The 27387-nt window shown below is 44.6% G+C and overlaps 1 long non-coding RNA gene across 3 annotated transcripts in view; it reads left to right on the forward strand.

Moving 5' to 3' along the window:
* Positions 1 to 27387, forward strand: part of LOC119698382 — a 146915-nt gene that overhangs the window by 12669 nt on the left and 106859 nt on the right. Inside the window, exon 1 of one of the 3 annotated variants that reach the window (XR_005256146.1) lies at positions 267 to 25778. The exons of 1 other annotated variant lie outside the window; for it this stretch is intronic. This is a non-coding gene — a long non-coding RNA (uncharacterized LOC119698382). Of the gene's footprint in view, positions 1 to 266; positions 25779 to 27387 lie in introns of those variants that run through there. One more of the 3 variants, XR_005256145.1, reaches the window with a different exon arrangement.

Here is a 27387-nt window from a genome sequence, read left to right on the forward strand (position 1 = left end):
ACTTCATTTTTTTTTTCCTTTTTTTTTCCCCTCTGCAATGCAGACTTTCACAAGTCATGCAAGTGTCCTGTGCCTCTCACCCCCACCCCTCAGCCCCCTTGGATGAGGGGCTATTTCAGGCCATGCTTATAACCTGATCCTGCTGATGCCTCTTGTGCCCAAGGATCATTTAGTGAGAATAGGTGTGATGTGCTATTTTCAAGACACTCAGGCCCAATTCCATTTCCCTTGCTTGCCAAAATAGTTGCTTTTTTTTTTTTTTTTTTTTTTTTTTTTCCCTGTTTAGTTTGGCTCCTCATGAGTTTGGTGTTGTCAGTCCACTGAACAGTGGTGGCACCTGAACTTCTCTAATAGCTGCAGCCTCATGGTGGGACACTGAGTAACACTGGTTGACTTGGGGAATGCCAAGGACCTTGCCTGGGAAAGCATAAGGAGCAGATCATGGCTGAGGTAACCTGGAAGACAGCTCAGAAAATTTGTTTCTACAGCCAGGTCTACTTGATGCAGAGCTGTCACTGTGCAAGTCCTCTCAGATTCAATGCTGAGGCTTGCAATGCTGCTGGTCCTAAATTTTTTGGGCTCAGGTGGGGTAGACTTGTTATACTGGAAGAGATGATGATGTTGTTCTCAGCCCGCATCCTGTCTCTGGCCCTGGTCAAAGGCAGGTGCTTCAAAACAAAACAAAAACTGTAGGTGAAAGTGAAATAGATGGCTAAAAAGTAGCCAGGTCATATGAGAAACTTTCTACCAAAACATTTCAAGCTCATGTTGGCTTGTGCCCGAGTCATGCCTGCTCACCAGAGGGCTTTGTGATGAGTTGTAGGTGGCAGATTCCAGCTAGTTTACAGCATCTGAACACATAAATCTTTCCTTTCTTACCCCCCAGTATCCAAGTGTGTGGCCTTTGCTACTTCAGTGTCTCTTTTAAGCAGCTTAAAAGTTTTTCTAAGTGAAATATGCTTCTGTGCTGCAGTTCAGAGATAAATATAGCTGATGAGTTGAAAGAAGACCATAGTATGTGCTATGTTGCCTTACCCAGTATTTTTTTTTCTTTTTGTGGTGATTCTGTGCTAACTCAAAATGGAAAATCTCCTGAAAGATGTTATTTTTCCTTTTTAAAGAAATTACAGGCCAGAATGCCATTCACTGCCTTAAGCTGCATCCAGTAAAGGATTAACTCTCCACCCCTCTCCACCAGCCCAGTGCTGTGTGTTTGGAAAGCGAGTGCATTTGTAGCTGAGCCAGCTCTAATAATAATAATTAGTGTTGAGAAGCACAGAACAGCCTGTGATTAGCAAAATAATTATTGCAGAGTATATAAATTGAGAGGTGGGGTTTTGACAAGGCAAGAGGACTGCACACTGCAGCTTCCTGGGGCAGCAGTGGGCTCCTGTCTTCCTGTTGATGTTCTCCCTGTAAAGTTGGGTGCAGGAACTGTGCAGAGCAAAACATGTTTGTAAAATGATGATTGCTTTTGAGTTTTTCCAGTAAATTCTGGTGATGAAAGAACAGCCAAAAAAACTTGTAAAAAGGAGTTTTACAGCATGCTAGGCTCCCTGGGGTATTTTTTTTTTAATTTGGATGCAATTATTGGATATTATTTCTTTGCTTGCTGGGAGGCCAAACTTTGACTATCTGTTGGCTCTGTAACCTAAAACATAGCCTAGGTTCTGTAACCTAAAACATAGCCTAGGAACCCTTCCAGAACTTCTCCTTCATGGGTTCTTGTTCAGATCCTGGTCAGTGGGATGGAGAAAATGTCTCTATTACAGGAGTCTGCTCTGACATGTATGAAGACAAGTTTTCGGCTCATAGCTGGTGACTTGTTGCCTTAAAATCTAATCTGTCCTGCTGCCTAAGAGTGAGCAGAGCATTTTACACAGAGCTTTCCCCTCTATGCTTGGTCAGCAAGGGCAGAGTTTCTCTGGGGCAGCTGCTGCCAGAGCTGCTGGCACAGAGCAGGTTGGGAGGTGCCACAGGGCACACACAGTTGCCATGGGCCATCACTGGTGCAAAGCTTCAGGGTAGAGCTCACCCCAAAGGCAGACCCAGCATCAGGGGCTGTTGGAACTGATCTAGCCCAAAAAAACCCACCAAGTCTTGGGAGATGCTTCCTGAGGATGGTGGCAGGACAGGCATCCCCAGACAACTGATCTGTGGATGGACCCCTGCCTGGGTGCCGCTCCCTATGTACCCTCCCTTTTTGTAACATAATCTGTCTGCAAATAAATATTGTCCCAATGGAAACAAGTCTCTAAACAAAAGAGACTTAATTTTGGCTAAAATGAATAGGGGGTACTTTTATGTCAGTCTAAGGGAAGCCAGATGAATCTCTTCCAGACTGCCTTAAGTGTTTGCATCGGACTTGTACAAATAGGGCTTCCCCCATGATGCTTGCTACTGTAATAGACACATAATAATAATCTTTAAATAGTGCCTTAGTTAGGTTTGTTTTACTTGAGACAAGCAGGTGGAGTGCATCCTTTGATCCTTCCCATCCTTTGTTTGTTGTGATCTTGAGGTTTTTTTTCCTGTATATTTTTCCACAATGATCAGAAGGACATGTGTGTCCGTGCACATATGTGTTTGTATGAATACACATGCCACATATTCACACACACTTACCTTAAGCTCTTTTTCTGTATTATAAAATACATAGCTGCTTTTTCCCATGTGTCAGAGACAGCTGGTATTGCCTGCATCCAACCAAACAAGCCACTGAGTTCATACCACCATGTAAAGTTCAGGAAACCCAGTGAACGTTTTTCTAATAAGAGGATATTCTGGCCCTCTTGATAATCAGCCCTCCATTGTAAAGTCATTTTGAGTCAGAGGTTTAAATCTTTGTTCCAGTGGAAAAGATTTTTATGGGCAGCACAAACAGGCATTACATTCTGGGTATTTTTTTAGCATAGTTGCTTAAAATAGCACAGATTCTGAATCCAAGGGAAGAGAGAAAAGTTGAAACAATAGAAATCATGGTCTGGTGGCACAAACCTCGCCCCACCCCAGCCCCTGATAGAAATTTGGCAGTGGCAGCAGGCTGGGTTTCCTTGCCATGAGACACTGAATCACATGCTGGTGGTTGCTTTGGGTTTCTGTCTCTACTGGTGGTCATCCTGCTTTCATTTTGAGGATGTCATAATATGGCTTTGGAAGTCAAAAGTATGCCAGTTTTATGCAGATCTATTCTCCTGCTTCTTGCATCCCTCTTGTATTTGCAGGCAAAAGGCTTTTCTGGCAAATGGGCATTTTGGAAACATGTTGTCCCCATGATATTGAGTTTTGACCCCTTTTCCTTTCCCTTCTTTCATACTGTGTGTAGGACATCCCCAAATGAGGCCAGTTCCTCCCACCAGTGCTTCACAACCAATTCATTGTCTTTGTTTTCAGTGGCTGGGGTTGCCATGGCAGCAGCAGCCCTTGGGATAATGATTTTGTCATGGCAGAGAAACGGAGTCCACACCTCGGGGAAGGTGTGACTTGTGTGTTGATGAGGTGGCAGATGGCTCAGAGGAGACAGTACCCAGGTCAAGGTGAGCTGGGAAATCTCTCTGGATTTTCCTGTGCGGTAGAGGATGCTCCTGGGCATGCGGTGGGTTTTGCCAGCAGCATTGCAGCGATGGAGCTCAAAGCTCTTAAATCTTCTTTTGCTCTTCATTCCTGAGCAGTCTGGTACTGAATGGTGGCCATGCATCATTTTCTGCTTCCCCTTCTCATCAGATGCTGGTGCTGGTGCTGATGCAGCAGCTGGGTACACTCAGATGTGGCATCACCCTTGCACCTGCTGTGCTGCAAGTGATGGATGTGCTGCCTCCAGAGCAGCCTCTTCCTTATCCTTGCAGATCCTTGGTGGAACCCTCTCCTGGCAGGTGGGAAGGGCTCTCTCCTCTTATCTGCCCCCAGCTATCTCGGTGCATACCTCTGCTGTAAGCACTTCACCTGAGCAAACAAGAACAGCACTTTGATTGCTGCTTTATCACACGGGAATGGCAGCCGTGGTGCAAAGAGCTTTTACACCCAGCAGGGGCTCAGATTGACAGTCCTCAGTCCCGGGCACTTCTTTTGTTCTCCTGACCCTGATACTGAAGCATCTTTCCAAAATTAAAATGTGACAGCAATCTTACTGTTTTCCCTAAAACAGTCCCTGAGGATGGGGAGGTTACCATCTGGAGCTGACGCATTTATTATTGATGATGCCTTTAAATGATTAAACTAATTTTCCTTGCATTATTTAGGGAAATTATGATATTCATCATTAATGAAAGATGTCTGGGGAAATGTGTGATTCAGAGCTGCAAATACCTTCTCTCCTCCTTTTGTCACTTGCTGCCTGTCTTCTCCCAGCTCTTGTTTGACATTTTGGAGTCAATGTTTGTCCTTCTGTCAGTACCTCCTGCTGCTTTCCCCCTTGATAAAGGTGACTCGTGGTTGCATAAGGGTGAGGTGACTTTTATTCCAGACAGGTGACTTAATTTTCAGTGTCACCAGGGCTTACATAAGGGGTGTAATAATCTGGATAAGGAAATGAGGTTTAGAAACTCTAAAGCACATTTAAGAGCTCTTTCTAGCAAATGTTATTCATAGTTGTGTTTTATAAAGAACTTTATAAATTACTGTCAAGGGTAACTGAAAGCATGAACAACCCTGGCATTAGTTATGCTTATCTCCCTGCAATACGATGCAGTATTATAGCTGGGGTTTATTGCAAAATGAGGCATTGTTAACAGATAATGTGGCTGTGCCAGGGTAGATTTTCCTCTGCAGAATATGGGAGTCCCTTTGCACCAATTAGTTTTACTAGATCCTTTGCACACAGCAGAAATACTGTTTACAGGGTGTGATTTTAAACATGAAAGTGTAGTTTTTAGCTTACTTGCTGTCCCACAGGACATCAACATCCATCAGTGAAGCATGGGTTGACCTCCATATAGTAAATTCAGTCTTCAAAGGCAGTTGTCTTCAGTTATTAATCTAAAAGCTATTTTTAAAGGAAGAGGGTATTTAGATGGAATCTCAGTTGTTGATATTCAGTCTTTTAGCTGAAACTGTATGTCTGCCTCATACAGAGCAGTCCTAAGAGGTGAGGTAGACAGGAGGGAGGAATGTGAGCTCCAGGCTAGGGAGGTGAGAAGCTCAGCTTCGAAGGGGTTTGTGGAAAGGTTGAAAACTACACTGGGAGTCAGTGCTTTCCTCTAGAGCAAGCAGAACAGAAATAGCCTTAAGCAAAAAGAAGAAAAAAAATTAGGTAAGAGGTTCCACCTCTTCTTCATGCTTCTTCCTGCCTTTACTAATCTTTATTTCTGGTTCTCAGACTTAAAATCATTCCTGTAGGAGCCTGGAAAAGGGTTCATGCTTTTGTAACTTCTCCCCATACAACTCTATAAGGGAAAACAATTTCTTTGCTACTTTTTCACTGTGTTCCATTCATGTGAGAGGCAAGAGAAGGTAAGAGGTGCTTCTCACCTGATATCTCAAGCTTGAGTGCCCCTATGGTATCTTCATGGTGTGAGTGCAGGTAGCACAAGCAGGGACCTCACAGGGGTGTGGCAGCCTGGGAATGCAGTGATTTTGGAGTAGACCTGGATGAAGGTCTCTCAGCATTTTCTGTGCTCTGTGTTTTGTAGTCCTCATCCTTTGGACAGGCAGCTGAACCCCAAAGCACTTGGTTATGCAGGGCACTGTGGTGGTGCTGGAGCCCCGCTCCCTGGCTTTCCCTGCCAATCCGTTCAAGTCCAAGAACATAAGGATTTATTGTTTTTCTTATTCCACCTAATCTCTGTACAGAGGCTCTGTTTAATATCTTACCCTTGTTTGAAATGTGGAATTCATCTGCTGCTATTATTATCCCAACACAGAGGGGCCACAAAACTCTTCTGGTTCAGCCTAGCCCAGATCACTTTGTGCTGCGGCTCAGGGCAGAGGGATGGGACTGCCCTGGCTACATCCTCTGCAAAATAATGTTTTTCCCCTTATTCTGCAGCTACAGAGCCTGTTCTTCTAGAAATTGTGAGTAAGGTGGGAGGGTGCGCAGGTTGCTCTTGGGGGCCTTGTTACCTGAGGAATCTTTCATCACCAGTCATGCAGAAAGTGCAGAGGAGATATAAAGTAGTTTTCCTAGCCAGAAACCTCACATGTAGCCCCACCTTGCTTTTGGATTTCTTCCCAGCAAACTCTAACCCATCCCAGGAGCTAAACTGGGTCATTTCCAGACTCTTCTTGTAATCTTGTTACCTTCTTGTGACAGACAAATGACTGCCACATCTCTAAAGTCACAGCCCTGCACCTCCTGGAAAGCACCTGGCAGCCAGCTGTCCCCTGTGCCATGGATATCATCACATTTATCCCCCTTGGGCTGTGTCTGTGCTGCAGCTGGTCATGGGGCTGTGCTGGCTTTGCCAGTGCTGAGCATTGTCACAGGCACGTGGTCCCGGGGTGCAGCACTCCCTCCCTCCCTCCAACCCCTGCTCTGATGGGGCAGGAAGGGAAAAATCCCCTGAATTCTTCACCACTGACTGCAAAGGGCAATTGTTTAATGAGATTTTGGGCAGAGGGAGCCCAAAAAGGTTAGGCTGGTCTGAATCTGGGCCATGAGGCTGCACCAGATGAGTCACGGGGAGAGGAATAAAAAAAATCTCTGAGTCATAATCCCTAATACTACAGAGCAGATTTGCTTTGGGTTGTTTTCGTGTTCCTATGTGCTGACTAATGTGCAGAGAAGCAGTGAGAGCCCTTTCTCTGATCTTTCACCCATAAAGAATGCAGCCCCATGTCCCCCTCCTTGTCCATGACTTACCCAAGCCTGGAGTCCCATTGCTTCCCAGACAGCTGAGCAGGACTCACCCTCCTCAAAACCCCCCAAATTCCAGTGGCAGCAGGGTGGGCTTTGGTACTTGCCCAGCTGAGGGGACATGCCAGGGCAGGACCACGTGCCAGTACCTGTTTGTGCCCCTGCAGCTCTGCCACCACTGGCAGCAGAGGGACAACCTTGAAGTGCCCCATCTTGCAATGGGCACCTGCTCTTTAAAAATCTCCAAGTGATTTATGAAGGGGGTTCAGCGTGGTGGCAGCCACCCAGCACCTACAGCTGAGTGATGAAAACACACTGAAGTGAAATGAACTAGCTGCCGTCTCCCTGGGGATATTCCTACAGCACCTGTACCTGAGTCTAACATACCAAGAAATTTGAAATTGATGTATTTTTAGAGGACATGTCAATTTTGCCTTTTTATTCTGTCACCTAGCTCTCACTGTACTTTCAGATTCAGATGGCACCACAATTCCTCCTGTCTTAATTTTTATTAGATCTCCCCAAAAGACATGTATAAAATCAATATTTATTTAATAAAATACACCTGCCCCTAGCCCTTTTCTGCACTATATTGGGGCCAGGGATAGAGTATTAAACCAAGTCCCTGGGACTGGTCTTGTCAGCAGTGGCAGCAGCATTAAGAGGCATCAGACATCCCCAAAAATGTGGTTGAGAGGCTGCAGGAGATCAGGTTATGGGTAACAGAGTGGGCTCCCCCAAGAAAGGGCAGCTTCCTCCTGGGGTGCCAAGTTTTGGCTGTCTTGTTATTCTAACTGATTAAGTTAATTTCCTGGATGTGGAAACTGATTGACATTTTTAATGTTATATTACTGATATAAACTGCTGGTTTAGAGTCTGTATGATTTAAAAAATATTTTTAATATTTTCTTTGCTTAAAGAGTGTAGAATTGAAAACTGCATGCACAGCTGTACTTGCTCACACACAGAAAAGTGGTGTGAGAAATTGTAATTTCGGTGAGCAAAGTTGTCTGTTGGAAGATGAGGCTGTTCTTTTTCCTTACAATGTCCTTAATCAATTTTTCATTATCACAGGTATTGGTGATAGGGTAAATGCTCCTCCCCAGACAAGAGCTGGTAGCATCCTCATCCAGGAGTGGCAGCTGAGAGCTCCTAGTGCTGGATCTGAGTTCCACTTCCCTTGGGTTTTGTACACCTTAAACTGCTCAGACAGTGACACTCTGCACTGTGTAGTTCCTATATTGTTTTGTTTGAGTTTTATTCCTCCTCTGTAAGGTTATATTTTGTTTCCCTGATTGTATTTGCAGCCTCTGCAGGAAAAGAGGAGGCAGCATTTTGGAGGGCAGTGCATGATTGGGTGATGCAGATATCACTTATGGGAGGTTATATTATCCACTCCCTTGTTGCTGGGTACCACCCTTCTGCTGTGCAGCCCAAAGCAGGAAAAAAAAATTTTTTCAGCAAGAAAAAAACCCCTTTTTTCTGTTTTTTCTTCCCCACTGCCTCCTTAGTACTCCTTCCAAATGGATTGCATTTCCTCATCAGAACTACAGAAGTTGTGGCTGTGGGTGTATTCTGAACTTTATTTTAATTTATTTTGCATCATTTCACAGGCTCCTGGGACATCCTAAGTATGGGTCAAGCCAAGGCAAACATGAGATGCCTTGGTTGCTTGTGTGTAGAAAGGATCTGGTATGCCTTTGGGTGTGAGGATAGGGAATTTGCAAGTCTCTGGATACGGATTATTTTTTTTCTTCTGTTGTGCTTATGAGTTTTATGGTTGGAAGGAAGTCTTTGTGTATTAAAATGAAATTTTTATTTTTTAAATACTACAGCACTTCTGTATATGCAAAGTCTTCACTGACTCGGTATTTAATTCTTTATCTTTCTTAGCCACATTACATGTTGTGATGCAGATGTTGGAGTAAGTGCTCTTACACTGCTTTGCTGACCTAGAATGCAGACAGACGTTTTCCAAACCAAATCCAGCACTTTACCACAGGCTCATGCCCCCAGCCTGTCTCGTTGGTGCCTTGGGTTGCAGCCTCAGCATGCTTTGCCTGCTGTGACCTGTGATGCTGTGATGGTAGCAACCCCTGCCTTATGAGCAGGCAGGGAGGGTGATAATCTTTTAAATAAATATCCATCCAGCTGAGCCTGGTCAGGGGTCTGAAATGGGAAGTGGATTCCCTTTGCAAACATTCCCATCCTTTATACAAAATCTAAATGAAATGGGGATACTAATTAAATTCATGCCCTCCTGGCATGTCGAAGGGCAAAGAGGAGTGTGTTAAAGCAGGTGACACAATCCCAGCTGCTTTACTGGAGGAGGGAACACATCACTGCTGCTGGCTTTGATAGAATGAGGACAAACCTCTCTAAGATGCTGATGTTTCTGCTTTGTCTTCTATTTGCATATTTCCTGTGCTTTCACAGGGCTCCTTGCTTGGAAGTGGTTATCCAAGCACTAAGTAATCCTCAGCACTGTGGAGCTGTCATTGGCTGTAATTTCTTGTCTTGAAGGGTGTAAGGGCCTCCTGGTAGATGAGATTTTGTTGAAGGTGAAACTTCTCCAAGAGATTGGACAACCTCCACCTGGGACAGCCCAGCCATGCACAGCAAGTCCTGTCTAAACTCAGCCTCCAGAGTAAATTTGGGTGCTATCTGAATGTGAATTAAAAGCAGAACTCCTGGTTATTCCTGACCAGCTGCAGCTGGAGCATTTTAGGGGATGGTATCCTGTGGTTTATTGTAATGGGGCGGCTTGAGGTTTGTCTCCAGCTGGTTGCCCCTGAGCTTCCTGCAGGCTGGAGCACCTGTGCTCAGGTTTTCCCCTATGTCCTCAGTGCCAATGAGACATTTCAGCTTAGGTGGAGGCAGTGCTGCAGCTGTTCCTGTGTACAGACAGGCTTTCCCCTCGGCTGAAAGCATGAAGGCAAAACTGGGGTCCCAAATTTTTTGGGGAGCCTAATGCACCTGTCAGCAGATGTGCATGGAGAGACCTCCCTGCTTTGGAGGGAGCTGGGGCTGCCCTGGCTGATACAAACCTGCTGGTCTCATGAACACCCTTGCAGCTCCCAGCCAAGCTTTACGTTAGAAGGCACTGGAATACAAGAAATGAATCCATTCCTGTGTCCTGGTGGCTGTATCAGAGCCACTGGGGTGTCCAGGAGGAAATGGTGTCACATGTTGGCAAGGCAGCAGCTGCATTTGCTGGCTTAGCTGAGATCTGGTCATTGAAAATCTGCAGCTGAAAGGCTGAACTATGAATCTTGGACTTGAAAGTAATTTTTATCTAAACACAGGGATTTGAAAGCTGGAAACCTATCAAAGGTACAGGCAAAGTATCTGAGTACTTTTGAAAACAAATGGCTTAGAAGAACACAGTGCAGTAATCTCCAAAGACAGCCCAAATAAATGCTGGAAGTATTTAGGGAATAAGGAGCTAGAGTGTCTGGTGTAGCAGAGGGACTTCAGAGCAGTGGGCTAGAGATGCACTGGAAGGTGGTAGGGACAGCATCTCTCTATATACATTGAGAAGATACTGGATTTATTGCAGCATGCATCTGAAGGGCTTTCAGGAGTGGATGGGGCAATGGAGCCTTGCTTGTGGTGACCAAAATAACAAAAATCAGTGGAAAGCTCTGGGAGTTCTTGTCCTTGGAGGAGTGGGGTTGTGATGCTGCATGGATCATGAAGGTCTCTTCCTTAGCCTCATGAGCAGCCAAGGCATATAATCTCATTAACAAATTTATCAAGCTGCATTTTAAGATTGATTGGGCTGCCTGCCCTGTAACTGCTGAAAGGCATCCAGAGCTTGGAAGGAGCAGGGACCTTTGTGCTGCAGCCTGAAGTCATTCACAGGCAGCTGATGCTGATTTGTTCTTGTGTCAGTGCTGTCCTTAGCTTAAATCCCTGTTTCCATGATGCAGACAGCATACCTCATACCTTTACAAACCCCCTGAGCTGCACAGGTCTGACACAGGCAGCTCACTCAATCTGTCCTCTCCTCTAAGAAGGTTTTGTCATTCCCCTCCTGCTTCTAACAGCTGGGTCCTCTACCAGGCTCTGTTCAAACACATCCTGCTTGGACATGAGCTCCCAGGGGGAACGTAGCACCTTGGAGCCAAGGTCTGCTGCTCCTGCTGGGGCAGCCTGACATCTTTAGGTCTCCCAGAAATACTTTGTCCTCCAGCTGCCAGCAGAGCCTCATTGCCCTTGAAACCCTGTGTGCTGACGTACCTGTTCACCTGCACTCACCTGCAGAGAGAGTTAGAATTTCTAGTGAGACCAGCCTTAGCTAAAATCAACCTTCACCCAGCTCTGGTACTAAGCCCCAAGCTTGGTGGCTGTGGGAGAGGCAGTACTTAAACTGACCAACAATGAAAACTGTTTGATTTTCATGATTTTGTCTTCTTTAGCAGGATTGTTCATCAATGTCATAGAATCCTAGAATGGTTTGGGTTGGAAGAGACCTGTAAAGGTCGTCCTGTGAAGTCCAACCCCCTTGCTGTGGGCAGGGACATCTTCAACTCTTATCAAGCTGCTGAAAGCCCCATCCAGCCTGGCCTTGAATGTTTCCAGGGATAGGGTATCCACAATTTCTCTGGGCAACTTTTTCTAGTGCTTCAAAACTTCTGGGGAACCTGTTCCAGTGTTAAGCATCTTCATTCTAAAAAACTTCTTCTTTTAATCTATATCAACCCTCTTTCATGTTAAAACCATTGTTCTATCACAACAGGCCTTGCAAAAAAGTTTGTCCCCAAAAGGAATCATAAGCGGTATAAAATCCCCAATACATGTTATACAAAGTACATATAATATAAAAGCTTATTTATTTATGATGGAACTCTTCTCTGTGATGACTAAGAAGATGCAGTTGTAATTCCATGACGGTTTTGTTCGTAATAGACTTTCTGCTCCTTAGCTGAAATTTTTGCTTCAAATTTTCTGCAGATTTTGAGTGCTTCAGTTCTTTGTTTAAACTAATTGCGTCTTCTTAAATGGGGGTCACGGGGGTTGGAGTGAAACACCAAAGCTTTTAGGCAGTGTCATGGTTCACTTGGCTTTCCAGGGTGCTCCTCAGCGCTGGGGGTTTATTGCAGCTCCAGCTCTAATGCACTCAAGTCAGGACTAGACCCTGCTGTGGAGGGTGAGAGAAGCTTTTTGCAGTGGTGCAGTTTGCAGTAGCCATTACTCTGTTATAGATAAGGGGTGTATCTGTCCAGTTGTACTTGTGGTGACTATAGTTTGAGGCCCATCACACTGGCTGGCCCTGAGGATTGAACTGTCAGTGCAGAGCAGATGCTGACAGGGGCCCTTGCTTTCCATGCTTCATTTCATCTGTGTGGAAGGAAAGGGGAAGCAAAAAAGGAAAAGCCAGCAAAAACAAAAGCAGAATTTCTGCTGCAGCTGTTTGAAACAATGAATGAACCATGATGTGATGTTGTGGGTATTTGTTTCATTTTTCACCTCATTTCCTCATCTAACTTTTATTGTCTCTCAGTCTTGGAGGTGGGAAGGTCCACTGTCAAGACCTGATGCCTTGTCCTGAATCCAGACATCCCATTACCCCATTAGCTAGAGTGGTGGAGCAAAACCACAAGAATAGAGATATCTTAGAAAAAAATATGCCTATATATCTATCCGGAAGTAAGTGGTTGGTTTAAGCACTGGCCTCATGGTACAGTGGACCTCTGGAGGCTGTAGCAGGTGATCTCCCGGTGATGCAACCCCTGTGGTAGATGTTGTCACCTCTGTCAGCTGCTTGCCCTGCATCCTGGAGGCTGCTGTGCTTGCCATGGGTGGCAGAAGGGGAGCTGTGTCAGCTTCTCAGCTGCTACCAGTCAAAGCTGAGGAATTAGTTTAAACTGTTGATTTAATTAAGCTGGAGAACTCAGCAAATAGTTTGTGCATGCCAGTAATGGGTGCCAGCAGGAGTGTCCTCTCACTCCTGCCAACCGCGCGCTCTGCTCTTCAGAATATCTGAGAACCGGATGCTGACTAAGGGTGGTGGTTGGGTTTGATCCCCTCCGGTGATTTTTCTTTCATCATGTTTAAAAAAAACATCCCTTTCACTGGGAGGCTCATCACATGGTCTTTGAAGAGTTCACATTCTTCAGAGTTATTCCTAGTGAATTTAGATGGGCAGAGCTGTGATCTTTAGGTATTGTGCCTGATGTGCCTCAAGCCATCCTAATGAAAAGGACATTAGTGTAAAGGAACCACTTAAAATAGTATACAATAAACTATCACAGACTTCTGGGCTTCCTGCTTGAGGGCTTGGATTTAGAAGGCAATTTCACAGAGGTCCCTTTCTTAGGGCATGTGGAGAAGGAGAGTGGCAGGAAATGGTGGCATTAAGGCAGTTGAGGATCACAGATTCTCTCATCCCCCAGTACCCCACAAATGGGGCTGTTTGTAGCCCTTTATTATGCTGTGTTAGGGTCTGGAGAGAACAGACTCCTTTCATCCTTCCCATCACTGTGTGGTCTTCAATGATTTTACGCTGTTGTGAGTGTTCATGAGAAGACAGGGAGATTGGATGACCTCATATCATATTGGGTGCATTGATACACATCTCTATGAATCGAACTGCTTCAGCTCAAGGAAAATCATCAATTTCCCTTGGTTTCAGGTCCTTACTAGTGGTGTTTCTGTTGCATGAACTGCATGGGGCGGCATGTGGCAGCTGTGCGTGTTTCCAAATGTAGCTGAGAATAGTTAGACCTCTTGAAATAAAGTTAAAGTGTTCTCAGAGCTGATGCAGATACCTAGCTTTCTGTTCGCATCCAGCTTGAGTAGCCGGGTAGGCTGAGGTTGGCAGCTGTGAGGAAATGCAGCCTTGAGAGGGTGAGTTCCTACACAGATTTGCCCTGTGTCAGGGAGAGCAACAGCTACCAGTTAAATGGGCTTTGTTAGCTCAAGGCCAGAACTTTGGTATGGCTCTGGAAAGAGCAGGCTGGCTTTGGCAGGTTTGGATATCAACATGATGCATTTCCTGGTGGTAGGTGGTGGGAAAGCCCACGTCTGCTGTGAAAAGAACACTCTTTCCTTGGAAAAGTGTTTACTGAGATAGCGATGATGGACAAGTCTCTCGTGATAAACGTGACTTCACAGATCGTGTTTTCAGCCTCATGGAAAAAATAGAAAAGGTATCTAACACAGGTCTGGAGGTTTGAAGGTAATGTGTTCTAAAAATAAATATTAAGAATTATTCTTGATCTTGGGCCAGGTGGTTTCAAGATCAAAATCAAGGCCAAGGCACTTCAGGTTAGGTTTTCAGGTCATTTTTATTGGCTTTGTTAATTCATGCTGCTTATGAGGTAGGAAAAAATGGGTACTCTCTAGAAGGATCTTGCCACTTTCTTCCTGAAAAAATGCTCATAAGGTTTTCTGACTTTTCTGCCAGATGCACCAGTCTGCTTTGATATACCAGTTTATTCATTGGGAAAAACTAGTTTTTGGTGCTTTTTGTGTAATCAAGAGTCTTGTGACATTGTTTTGGTGTGGTGACATACATATAATGACAGTACGTGATTGAATTTAAAAGGCTGTAGGAGGACTTTAAAAGACAGATAGCAAAATATATAAAGAAATTAGAAATTGCCATTAATGTGACCCCAGATAGGCAAACCAAAAATGTAGCAAATAAATAGCTGGAATCATTTCTTCCTGGGTTTTCTGACATCTTAATGGCTAGCTCCAGCACTTTGGATAGCTTGGAATTCCATCCTGCTGGATGGCAGAGCTGCAGTGAGCACATCAGCTGGAGCCACCTTGGCCCTGGGGAGGATGTGGAAGAGACCAAAACCTGGTTATGACCAGGCCTGCACATCCTGATCCAGTACAAGAGGCAGTGAGAGCATTTTGATGGAACCAAGATCAGATTTGGCTCTAAACATTCTCTTGATGGTGGCTTCTGGTGCGTGCCTCTGAGGCTGATGATTTCTGATGTTTCCTCTCTGAATTTCCCAGTATTTTGTTGCTGGCTCTCAGGTCCTGAGTCTGTCAAGCTTTGCTCCCATGCTGGAGAGCCAGAGAATTGGAGCTGAGAAAACCACTGGAGCTTTCTGACGTGCTGGTGCTGTTCCCTGGTGCCCCTTTTTGGGAAGGGAACATCAGTCCCCTGCCTGAGACAGCTGGGCTTTTGCTTCCCCCAACATGGAGCCAGCCTATGGAGGGGTTGATGGGGCTGAGCACTTCAGGAGCCACCAGGGATAGGAAGAAGTTCTTTTTTGCTAGGAGAACCTGTTCTGATCCCCCTATCACTGGGGATGGCTTTGGGCATGGGGTCCCCCTCTCCTTAGCTTACTGTCCCAGAAGGACATAACTCTGATCCTGGGACCAGCTGGAGCAAGCAGCCATGGCAGGGTTTGTTTTCCCAAGATAATCTCCTATCGGGAACGCGACTCGGCAGATGTAGGTGAAAGGTGATGCTGGCACTGCCCAGGTTGGCTGCCACTCTCCAGGCTGAGTCCTCAGCTTTTTATATCCTTGCTGCATCACACTGCAGCTGCTACCCTCCTCCCTGTGCTGAGGATCAGCAGGCAGGGGATCTGAGCACCGTGTCAGCTGCAGGAGCAGTGCCATACACCGCAGTGTTACCACAGGGTTGCATCAGCCACAGACGTGTCTGACCTGATAGCCCGACTCACAAATAACCAGTGTTGGGTCAGAGGAGGGCAGGAGTGTCATCTTCTTGAGAGAAAAAAAAATTAATCTCCTATAACATTTTAATTATTGTTGCTGTTTTTTAACCCTGAATCATGAAGTTTACTTGTCAGTATGCCACTTCCTATTATGCTCTTGATGCGTTTCTTATGATACTTTTGATGTGTTTCAGTGCCCTCTCCTTCCTCCTTTTCTTCTTCTCTAACCTTGGAGCTTCTTTACCAACTATATTCTGCATTCTGGTTATCTGCTGTGAGTACCAGCTCTGCACTTGCCATCCTAGGTAAATGGGAAAGGGGTCTGGAAAGGGCACTGGTTTCTGCTGCAGCATCATCCCCTGGAGAATTGAATTCAGTCTAGGAAGCAGACTGGCGAAGAGGATGTCTTAATGAGCAGTCTTCAGAAAGAAGTTATTTCAGGTATTTCAGCCAAATAGCTCTGAGGACTTACAAACTGGGGCTAACAGTACCTTCACTTACACAAAGATAGTGTCACTCTCAACAATCTCTCTCCATTCTTTGTGATAAAAGATGGACATGAAATCAAATCTTCTGTCTCTGGAGCAGATCATGCCCATGACAGAGAAATCCTGACTCTGTTGGAGGGAGAGGCAGAAGTGGCACTGTTTGCTCCCAGCGAGGGTAAGTCAGATGCTTAAGTAAGGCTGGGCTTCTCCCAAGCAGCTCTTGGGAAGGAGAGACATAAGCTGAGGCAGCAGCTTCTCACATGGGTGCAGTGACAGGTGGATCTGCTGTTGGTGTTTAGGGTTTGCACAGCAGGGAGGAGACATCCTTGACTTCACCTCTGGGTTTGGTAGACTTTTCGGTGGGCCTTCCTTCTGCAGGGAGGCTGTGTGGAGGGAGGCTTTGGCTGAGTCTTGGCGGTGGAGCCATGGAATTGGTGTACAGTCACTGCTGCAGGACCAGTTGTACAGGCTCCAGGTTTTCCCTCTGTATTTAGTGAGTTCAAGCTGATATTTAAATAGCTTCATCGGACCCTAGGTTGTTTTTTTTTTTTTTTCTGAGCAGTCAAAGAGCACTCACCTGCATTGCTGCCTTTGGAGGGGCAGCAGTGCTGCCATCAATGGGGCTGTGGCAGAGCAGAGAGCACAGAAGTGCCAAACCTGGGGGTGTGTGGATGGAGAGCCCGGCACCCTCCAGGGCAGCAGCATCATCCCTGCAAAAGAGAAGAGGCCTTTTGGGCTTAAAGCATTGGTGAATATGACTCTGAGCAACCTGATGGAGTTGAAGATGTCCCTGCTCCTTGGGGGGTTACATTAGTTGACCTTTAAAGGTCCCTTCCAACCCAAACCATTCATTGAATCTCTAATTCTCTGACTGTAAGTTCTCCTGAGTCTCACAGGCTTTGTATGTAAATACACTATTTAACTGCATTCCCTATAGTGAGTGGTATGTGGCTAGGAATTCCTTTGATGCCTTTAGATGCTAATGTAGTGATAAAACAATCCCTTCTTTTTCCCTTGTTTTTCTCACAGCATGTAAGCTCTTCAGAAAATCATGTCATTAAGTATTTAAGAGCCTAGAAGTGATTAAAATAAAAATATTGTTAGCAATAAATGAGTGAGAAGATGTGCAATACTTTGTCAGTCATGGAATAAAAATTTAGAAATATTCAGGATACAGGAAGGCAAGTTGAATTTGTGAGCACATTCAGGCATCAACATAATGGCGATTATTTTATATAATTATATAAAAATTATTTTATATAATAATATATAGCCTCCATCCTAGGGAAGTTATCCATCCATGCAGCTGGGCTGGACCCTGGCTGATGCCTTGTTTGTGTGAGGTGCAGGGTTGGTGGGAGGCAGCTCCAGGGTGAGGAGCAAACAGCTGATTCCCTGCAGCTCTGTGCTTGTTTTGCAAATGTGGAGAGGGCTGTACAGGAGCCAGATGTTTTCAGAGGTCTTGTTTTTTGTGTTTCTATTTTCTTCCTTTTGAGGTGGCTGCAATAATATTCACTAAGGATGGAGGTGAAAGCAGAGTGGTAGGAAAAGAGACTTGGTAGGACTGTTTTTGTTTAGCAGAATGAAAACTAAATTGGTGCATGGTCAGGAGTCTCTGTGAGTATAAGACAGTGAGCAAAACATCTGTTCACAAACACATGGGATGGGACAGGTAGAGCTTGACTGCAGTGCCTGATAGGAATCCTTGCCTCAGCAGAAAAAGGATTTACTCTTGGATATCAGCAGAAAAATGAGTCCTGGCCTGTAACTTAATAGTGTAACTCTGTGATGCAATAAATAGAACATTTCCATGCTGATTTAATTAAATCAATGCAACATCTATGTTTAGATGAAGCCAAGTCCTACACTGTTACAAAACTTTTTCTAATAATAGTATTTTTTTCATCTCATGAAGGTACTCATCACTGAGATGCATGTTAAAGCTGCCTGCAACAGCAGGGCAGGCATTTATTTGGATCTGACGGCTGGAATGAGTCAAGATCATTCCATGGGCTTTGGTTTAATGGCAAACACTTTGTTATTATCTACTGAATATTGAACATGTGCCCTTAATAAGAAGGACCTTTCAAAAAAGTAACAGGAAGACAGAGCCCAATATGCCAAAATGTTTCTGTGCTGGTATTCCCAGTGCTGTTTTGAAATCTTCACCTCAGTTGCCTTTGCAGAGCCTTGTGCCAAATCTGGAGCACGTGGGGCTTCTCCTGGGCTCCACGGGGGTGCTTGGACCTCAAGCCAAGTGTGACAGTGCACAGAGAAGTCATTACCACTGGGCTTCTGTCCTGTTCTTGCACGAGGAGGCAGCCACCAAGGATTCAGCTTTTAAAGGAGCCAGATATTAAGCTGGAAATGCGTCAGTACTGCAAGGGGTGACTTAAGCTCATTAAAAAATGTCTTTTTCCTTCTTGGCCTTTAGTCCCTCACTGCTTCTCAGCAGCTTTGTGCTGATTTGTTTTGCCCACAGTAAATGCTCCCAGCAAGAGCTGAGTGTAGTTTCCTTTGGGTTGAGGAGTTGAGGTCCAGAGGGATGCAGAGAAGGGCTCAGGAATGTCCCCTTTTGGCCAGCAAATCAATTTGGTGTTCGTGGGGCTGGCACTGTGTTGATCCAGTGCCACACAGATAAAGCTTCACCAGCACTGGAGCCATTGGCTCAGTTTTTGTCCCACCGGTGCCTTCAGAGCACCAAGCCCATCATCCCAACTCCACCTTTTTGGAGCTGAAGCAGGGATGGCATAAGTAAGGACAATGATGGCATAAATGGGGACAATTGTGAATCCATTTTAATAGAGGGATTTCAGGAGGCTGCACTGGTGGGGGGTTGATAAAAGCAAATGTCAACTGCGACCAACATGCCTGGAGTTGGTTGGTTTCATCTTTGAAAAGTAAGGGGCTGGTGTCTTCTGTTCTGTAATTTGTTTGGTTTTTTTTTTTTTTAATAGCATCCAATTAATCTCTCTGTTAGGCACTTTTATAATTTTACCACAACTCCTTTGCTCTTGGAGTGATGTAGTCTTGTGAGAATTTCAGCATTTATTTGACTACAAAGCATGTTGTTAGCCTGCATGGTGACAACCTAGATCCTGAAGGCTTAAAGAATAGATCTGAGATAAAGAACTGAAAATGTAATGAGCAGGAGGATTATTTTTGCAGCTGGCATAGTGATTTTTCTTTCCTTTCGTTGTTAGCTGGTAGCTAATACTGTAGACTGAAAATCATAAACAAAAGGTAGGAAAAAGTGTCTGCAGGGTTCAGACTGAGCCCTGCTCTGGGAAGCTGGGATGGTTCACAGTGACCAAGCCAGGTGTGGGAGCTGTGGGTCATTTTGGCCAAGGCACAAAGCGAGTTTGCAGAAATTCCCAGTTTTCTGTGAACTGCAGCAGTGCCCAGCAAGGGAACCTGGCACTGGGTTGTGTGTTGATGTGCAGTGGAGCAGCTCTGGAGATGGAGCAGCAGCTCCGTGTCATACATGTGAGAGCACCTTGGTGGGATGGTGGGAGAGCCACTGGTGGCAGAGCTGCTCTGTACCTGCATTAGGGGCCAGGGAAAAGAAAGAGGCTCTTGCCTGAGCCTGCTGGCAGGTGGGAGGTGAAATGGTGCCCACCTCAGTGTGAGCAGTAGGATGGAAGGGCCCTTCCTTCACCCAGGCGTGGGAACCTGGCTTTCATCTTGATGCACAGGTCTTGACCTCCTGTGGTAGTTGAAGCTGGTGATAGAAATAGTGGATATAATTGAGAGCCTATTTTAAAAAAGCAAACAAACAAAAAAAGTGCAAAAATCCATTCCCTCATGCACTTGAGGAGTTACAACTTATCTCCGCAAGATTAGCCTTGGAACCAGCATTTCTAAAAAACACCAGAATGCAGAATCTCCTGCAAGAGCAGGAAGCATGAAGTGCTATCCTGAAGTGCTGTCCCTTGCATTCCTGTGCCCACTTCAGTGGATGTGCAGGTCTGATTTTCCCCTGATGTACATCTCGTGCTGTGTTTGGCAGCTGACATCAGACTGGTCTTTTTTGTGTCTATTACTGAGTATCCCACGCTCTTGGATCAATGAGTGGTCCAGGTGGATATTCTCCTTCTCAAGGAGCCTGATTGCATCTCAGAAGGAATGTGGTCATTGGCTTGAGCTGCTAGTGGTTCAAGGCTGAAATAGTCCTTCTTTGTGGACTTTGTTTCTCTGTGACCTTTCAATTTTTCTGTGTGAGGCAATCCAGTGTCTCTTAAGAATCACACTCTTCAGTTCATTGTAAAACATCTTTTTCCAAGAGAAGGATGTGTGGAATGCTCATTTCCATATTAGAGGTGATTTTGATAGCATGAAATAGAATTTTGGTTTTGGTACTATCACCGAAGTTGGGAAACATTCATGTCTTGAATACTATCTACAAAAAGGCGAGTTAATATTTATCTACAGATAGTTCCTTTAGTCTTTTTATGTAACTGTCTACCATTTATCAGGAGAATATCTCCTCCCCCTTCTCCATAGGGAACATTTTCCAAATTTTTTCTCTTAATGTATTGGTGTCAGTTGGTGCAGATGGAGAGTAAGGTTATGAAATTTTGCTTTGAAAATGGTCCAAGGTGACATTAGGTGCTTAAAATGTCAGATTGTGTGATATTTGCTTAAGATTTTGCTTTATGTCTTCAAAAATGGTTAAAAGAAGGGGGTTAATTGTAAAGCATCTTGGCAGTGCTTCAAATTGTAGTGTCCTAGCTTGTGATCCTCACGTGGAGTCATTTTGTGAAGTCAAAAGAGCATAGTCATGACCTGCATCTTGTGTGAGAACTCAAGTTGTAAATATACAGCCTTTGGTCACTTGGCTATTGGTTCAGGTTGGTGCACAGACCCGTCCCAAGTGTGGGTGAGGAGTCCTGGATGGGTAAGAGGGTCACAAATTCGTGTGATGATACTTTCAATGGAATAGCTAGACTTACGCTTTAAAATTACACTTTATTGTGAAACTGTTACAAGAGTTCTTGGAAGCATTTTTATGCTGCACTTCATGCCTTACCAAACAATGCATCTTTGGGCAGAGTGTAGGTTGGAATTCCCAATCTACCAGGCAATGCTTCTGTGCTTGTCTTTTTTCATCCCTCCCCTTTTCGGTGGAGTTTGCAGAAAAGAATTGATTTTTAGGATGAAAAATGGCAGGATGAGGCAAGATAAGTGGTTCTTGCCTCCATCTTGTTTTCCTCAAATATTCAGGCTGCACGTGTCTTCACCTGGTCCCAGACTGGAGGAGCATCTGCAGTGCCCTCCCCTCATTAATCATGTCTCGGCCATAGCTGCATTTTCTTTATCTGGGAGCAAACTCCAGCTCCAGGGACTGCCTGAGATGTTGGCCAAGCTTGTGAAGCCCTCAAAAGCAGCCAAGTTACTCCAAAAACTTGGTGTTGCTGAGTGAGGAGAAAAAGGCACAGCAGCTTCTACATTTTTTTTCCTTTGTATTTCTTTGGGAAATAATTGGTTTTGTTAATTTATCTTTTATAAGGACTTAAATATTATGGGCACATGATATAAGAGATTGTTAACTAGTGTCCTGCCATAATTCCATAAAGCAAACAAGTTCATGTTTCTTCGCTGATACAAAACACAAGTCCTGTTGACCCAGAACTCCATGATTTTGCCACTCTCACTTCTATGTCAGATTCAGTCTATAGCTGTTCTAAAATTTCATGCCTAAGAACAGGAAGCCAAGGAGAGGTTTTTGGAGGTGGCTTGAGCTGATTCATCAGCTGGATGTTATTGCAGGGGACAGTCTGGGTTTGATCCTGTCCTCTTCCTTCTGCCAGGCCTGGTGCTGAGCCTGCTTTGGCTCACTAAATCAGGAGAATTGAAATCCCTTGTGGTAGCTGAGATACCCATGGCAGCAGACTGCTGCCTTTCAGGAAATACACCTGCAGCCATTTGCTGGAGAATTTGTAAAAAACCAGAAAGGTTGAATTCTTCTCTTTTTTTTCCCCTTTCTGTTCTCTGTTGAGTAACATTGACCTTGATAAGCCATCTGGGTATCTGGAGACTTCTGCATGGAGATGTAACAAAGCCATTTTGGGATGCTCACCTTGTGTTTAGGTGGGAATTTTGGTGTTGGCAAACTGAGCACATGCTGCTCACAGTGCCTGGTGGCAGGAGCAGCAGACATGAATGCCCCAATTGCATTCTTGCCGACTATAAAGTTACTGCTGGAGCTTAGTGCAGTGATCCCGAGGTTTAACATGTCCCTTACTGCATTTAACTCGCATGGCTGGGTTGTAATGAACATGTTAGAGTGTAAAAAACCCAGCCTTTTCCATCAAATAAAACACAAGCACAGAAAACATCCCTTGTTTTTTAAAATGAGCCATTGCACTAGGGACTCTTTAACATTCAAAATTTAACAGGTGAGACTCCTTCTCTCTTCCTCATGTATTTTTCAACTAATGAGGAACAAGTCTTTTTACTCTATTTGTGTGTTTATTAATCTTTTGGGGTCTCTCTATTGCAGGGCACACTTTGCTCATTGCTGGTTTCCTACAGCTCGTGTTGACAGGTTCTTGCTGCCCTTGGAGAGGAGCCGTGCTCGGGGTGCTGCTCTCGTGTTGAGGGTGATGCCTTGTTTGCTCAGAGCTGACACGTGCTCAGCCTGTGGTGTTTTTGTATGTGATTGATTCAAACCTTGTTGTGTACAAGTACTGGAGTAGTTCTTGTCAAGGGATGGGGCAGATGAATGTGTTTTTCGAGTGCTGACCCATGACTTGAAAAATCTGGATGGGTTTCAGGGCTTTGCTGCCAACCTACTGCATGACCTTCAGTGACTTGCTAAGGGCAAGACCTCTACTGTTGGGGTTGGAGAACACACGGACAGTCTGCAAGGAAGACCTTCCCTCCAGTCTGAGGGGGAAGCAGCAGTGGAGTGAGCTGGAGTGATGTTCTTTCCAGCAGGCAGTGTGCTCAGTCTTAAAAATCTGGCACATTTTAAGGGTAGAGTCCAGAGAACTGGAAAGTTGTCATTTCAGACATGGGCTGGGCACAAGGGGTTGAATTTCATCTGCCTCTCAAAGAGGGTAGCAATGAGACAGCGTCTTCTCCTTACATCAGGAGGTGGAAGGTACTGAGGTTCCTCCATACCACAAAGGAATATGCTTAAAATGAACATTAATAATCTGCCATTGGTTTATCTGTTACAGTTGGACTAGAAAAGCCCGTATGTTTATATAAAAACATAACTTGTGCAAGATGCTCTTCACTGAGCTCTTGCATAGCCCCTGAGTCCTGCTGCCATCCAGCTGGCCTTGAAGGCAGATGATGGGAGTGCTGTGAGAGGTGTGGTATATGCGAGATGGGGGGAAATATAAAGATAGAAAACAAAAAAAAATTACGTTTTCACTTGTTGGACAGTGAGGACTGCTGGGCTCGTCTCCCAGGAGAGCTGAGCAATGTACATATTGACACATCCATGTTGGAGCCTGGAGAAAAAGCCCTGCTCGTGCATCAGGCACAGCACAATGAGGGGTCTGGGTTGGTGGGACAAGCCTCATTTATCTGGAAACAGAGTCATCTCAGTTTGCATGCTCATATTTTACAGGTAATTGGTTTATGGAGAAAACAGTTAGCTCAAGGATTTTGGGCAGGTGTTCTTGCTGTAGAGAAATAGGCTTTACAGGCATTTTCCATGTCATAAAGTTATCAAGAGTGGCTGAGATTGGCTGTGTAATTAGTGGGATGGGAGTTATTTTGGGAGATTCAAATCCTTTTCCAAAATGTTTTTATCAGCTCAGGGACTTGGGTCAGATCTTCTTCAGCTTCAGATCAGTTAACTGGGAGGAAGTTAGGGAATATTTCATTTCCTAACCCTCCCCATCACTGGGAACGCACCTCAAGCAAGAACAAGGCAATTCAGCTTTCTTTTTCAATGAATTAGCAGACTTCAAGTCTGCAGACTTCCACTTGTCTTGTACCGATTTGCCCGCTGGGTTTTGTAACAACAAAAACACTTTGCAGGCACACCAGATTTTTGTGGGTTATGGCGTTGTCCCCACAAGCCAGCTTAGCCTGGGTTGGTGCATCTTTCCTGCAAAGAAGGCAATTTTGATTGTTTTCCCAAGGGAAGAAGTAGTTTTGGTTCAAAGTAGATTTTGTACGTGAGGTGATATAAACATGATCAAAGTCAGTGGAATTTTATTTCAAATAAACATGTGATTCTCCTAATCAACCCTTTAAAGAGACCATCTGGGGAAAAAATGTCAGGGTTTTGTACATTTAATTACTCACTTGATTTTTCCCTTTTAAATATCTGATGACGTTTCTGCTGTTTGAGGGTAGATAGGACTTTATTGACACAATTAGCAAAACAAATGATTATCACACCTTTTCCTTAGCCCTGTCCTATTTGATCTATTTGCTTGCACTTTCATTACTCCTTTGCTTGGTTACATTACACACAATGTTATCGCCTTCCTGTGCTTCTGCGGCTAAAACAAAGTCAAAAAACCTTTTTTGGCTCTCAGCTGCTCTCTGCTGTTTTCTTTTTACAGATGAACTAGAAAGCAATGTCAGGCAAAGAGTTATTTGAGTTTCCTTTCAGCACTTGCTGGGCATTATATCCGGGCCTGGCACTTGCCTGTGTTTATGCGACAGCTTTCATATTTTAAAATAACAAACAAAAATCCCAGCAACTCTACTCCCAGCACAATTAGTAAGATCAGATTAAAAGAATTGAAAAAACAAACAACCAAAACCCCCCAGATCATGATGGGTTTGTATACGTCAAATGCTAGAATCTTTATGACTAATTCCTTGGGTATTTTGAGCCACTTTGCTGGGATGTGTTTATTTTCTCTGAAGGCAGAGGTGGGAAGCGTGGCTCTGTCTGGTCGGAGGTCACATTGGGTTGTTGTACTGAAGGGCAGAGTGTTTCTGTTATGTCACTGGTGGGTTGTGCCAGACTTTGCTGTGGGTTGCTGAAGGTGTCATTCTCCTGATGGTGGAGAGGCATTTTCCACTGAGGTCAGGAAGGCAGATGGTGCTGCTGGCCTGTTGCCTTTCAACCCTTTCCATCCTTCTCTTCCCTGGAAGTGAAAATACCTCATTAGGTTTAGGAGGTGTGGCAAAAAGGAGAGGGGAGGAAAAACTGTTCTTTCACCTGACAAAAAGAAAAAGAATAGTTTTGGAAAGATCTGTTGGTTAGGTGAGAACTACTTTCAGTTGTTGGCTTGTCCTCCTCCTCCTTTCACATTCCCTAGAACCGATGAGGCAGCTGGAGGTGGTGCTCCATGCTGTGTCTATGGTCACTGTTACATTAATTTAAATAAATCGTGCAAATTTAAAAAAAAAAACACAAAAAACCAAAAAACAACAAACCCTAAAACCTTCCTTCTGTGCAAAAATAAATCAAAAGATTAAAGTTTGCAATCCAATTTTTTGTCCAACGTGGTAAGAACTGTTGTGTAATGGCCTGTCCCTTTCTTCTCTCTGAAGGTCCCAACCCCATGTGTCCCACTTGTCTGGAATAACGTTTGGAGTCTGGCACTCTGGTCCTTTTCGTAGCTCCAGAGGATTTTTAGGAGTATGGGGAGCATGGGATGCATGGACCTGTGGACCCACAAAACTCTCTGGAAAATGCTGGCTGTGGATAAAAGCATCTGGAAGTTTCTACCATCTTTTTCCCCTGTTTTTTCCTGGGTCACCCTGTGTCACTTGTGGCCCTGTCCTGAGGATTACAGCATACAGTCACTTACTGGAATACCTCTCCATGCATCTTCTTGAAATGGAGCCACTGCTTTACCCAGCTGGAAGATATTTTCTCTTCTCCCAGAGTTTTTCCAGTGCAGCAGCAGCACTCCTGTCCAGCAGGTATGTAAATGGTTTTCTCATTGACTGCCCAGTTCGTTTTCTTGATCTTCAGTCTTTTTTTTTTTCCCTACTAGCTTCTGCTAAAGGTAAGACCTACCAGAGGCCCTGGTGCCATACTCTGAGGATGACTTCTCTTTGTTGGGACAGACCCAGTTTGGGATGTAGGTTCTCATGGAGCAGTAGTGTCAGCTTCTGAAGGTTCTGATGACCAACCATAGCCTCATACATGAGGGAAAGGATGGATCTGATGCTCTTCATTCCTCCCCCTGGATTCTCCAGGACTCTTGGGCAGCTGTGTTTGTAACCCACAGCTGCCATCAGCCGTGTGTGGATCAGCTTATCAGGCTTCATGGTCTCATTTCAAAAAATATGACACAAGTAGTTTTTCTCTTCTTAGTTCAACAGAATTTCTACTGAAGAATGTAATTTTGAGGATGAATTATCCCATTAAAAAAGGAGATGTCTTTGGCTCTAAAATTGAACTATTCCTATTCCATATAGGTGTGTATAACTCAATAGCACTAGTGATAACAACCAAATTTGCATTGTTAGAGTAATTTACAATTAATCAGATGATTTTGTGGAGGTCACAAGTTTTTTTCCCCATTCCTTCTGGCAGAGAATTATTGTTTTGGTGTCTCTGGGTATCAATTTGCTGCGAAAATCATTCTTTTTGGCACATGTGCTGGTTTGGTCAAATGCTCAGGTGTGCTGGTGTGTTGAACAGATCTCTCCCTCTTACAGGGTAGACAAAAAATTAGCTCTTTGTCTCTAATTTTTATTTTCACTATACAAAGAGGAGGTGCTGAAGGAAAAGGGCTGAAAATGCTTTGATGCACATTTATTCTGCATTCCCCTCAGCATTTGTGAGGCATTAAAAGTTTCTTCTTGCTTTGTAAGCACAATTTTGCATCAAAGGAAGGAAATGAGAGGGGTAGGGTGGATAGAGCCTGTTCGGTGGGAAATATGATCAGTTGCCTCACTGTTCACTTTGACTGTGACTCGTAGGCCAGATGGAGATGGTAGGCAGAGATTGGGGATAAAGATGTTCTTTGCTTTATCAGTGAGCAAAGTCAAGTGCTTGCTGTGCTTGTAAGAGAAGTTGGAGCAAACGGCAGGGATTTGGAGGTGGAGGTGGAAGCAGCATCCTGCCAGGCTGGTGGGGATGGTCCATGCTCAAGCCCTGCAGTGTAGTCATGTGCCAAGGCAGAGACTTCTCCAGCAGCACTGCCTGGAGCTTAGCCTGGCAGGGCCAGACCCTTCTGTGTGCTTACATGGACTCTGTGCTCTGCTGCAGAGACATTCCCTGGAACCAGCTCTTCATTTGCAGATAGTTTTCCTTCCTTAACCTGAATCAACAGTTTTCCCATCACTGAAGTCCCTAGTGTTTTATTAACTAGCTCCTAACAACTTCTAAAGCACATAAGAAAGACAGATCACTTGCAGTTGTTCTTTTTATCTACAGTTAAGGCAAACACCACTGATATTTAAATTCTTTTTTTTTTTTTTTTTTTTTTTTTTTTTTTTTTGTGGTCAGCTGTTTGACAAAGACATTGCAAACCTGATCTCCCCTTGTTGCTGTAAGATGTGAAAAGGTCCTTTGTCAGCA

Source organism: Motacilla alba, chromosome 2 (genome assembly GCF_015832195.1).
Source record: "Motacilla alba alba isolate MOTALB_02 chromosome 2, Motacilla_alba_V1.0_pri, whole genome shotgun sequence".
Lineage (NCBI taxonomy): Eukaryota > Metazoa > Chordata > Aves > Passeriformes > Motacillidae > Motacilla > Motacilla alba.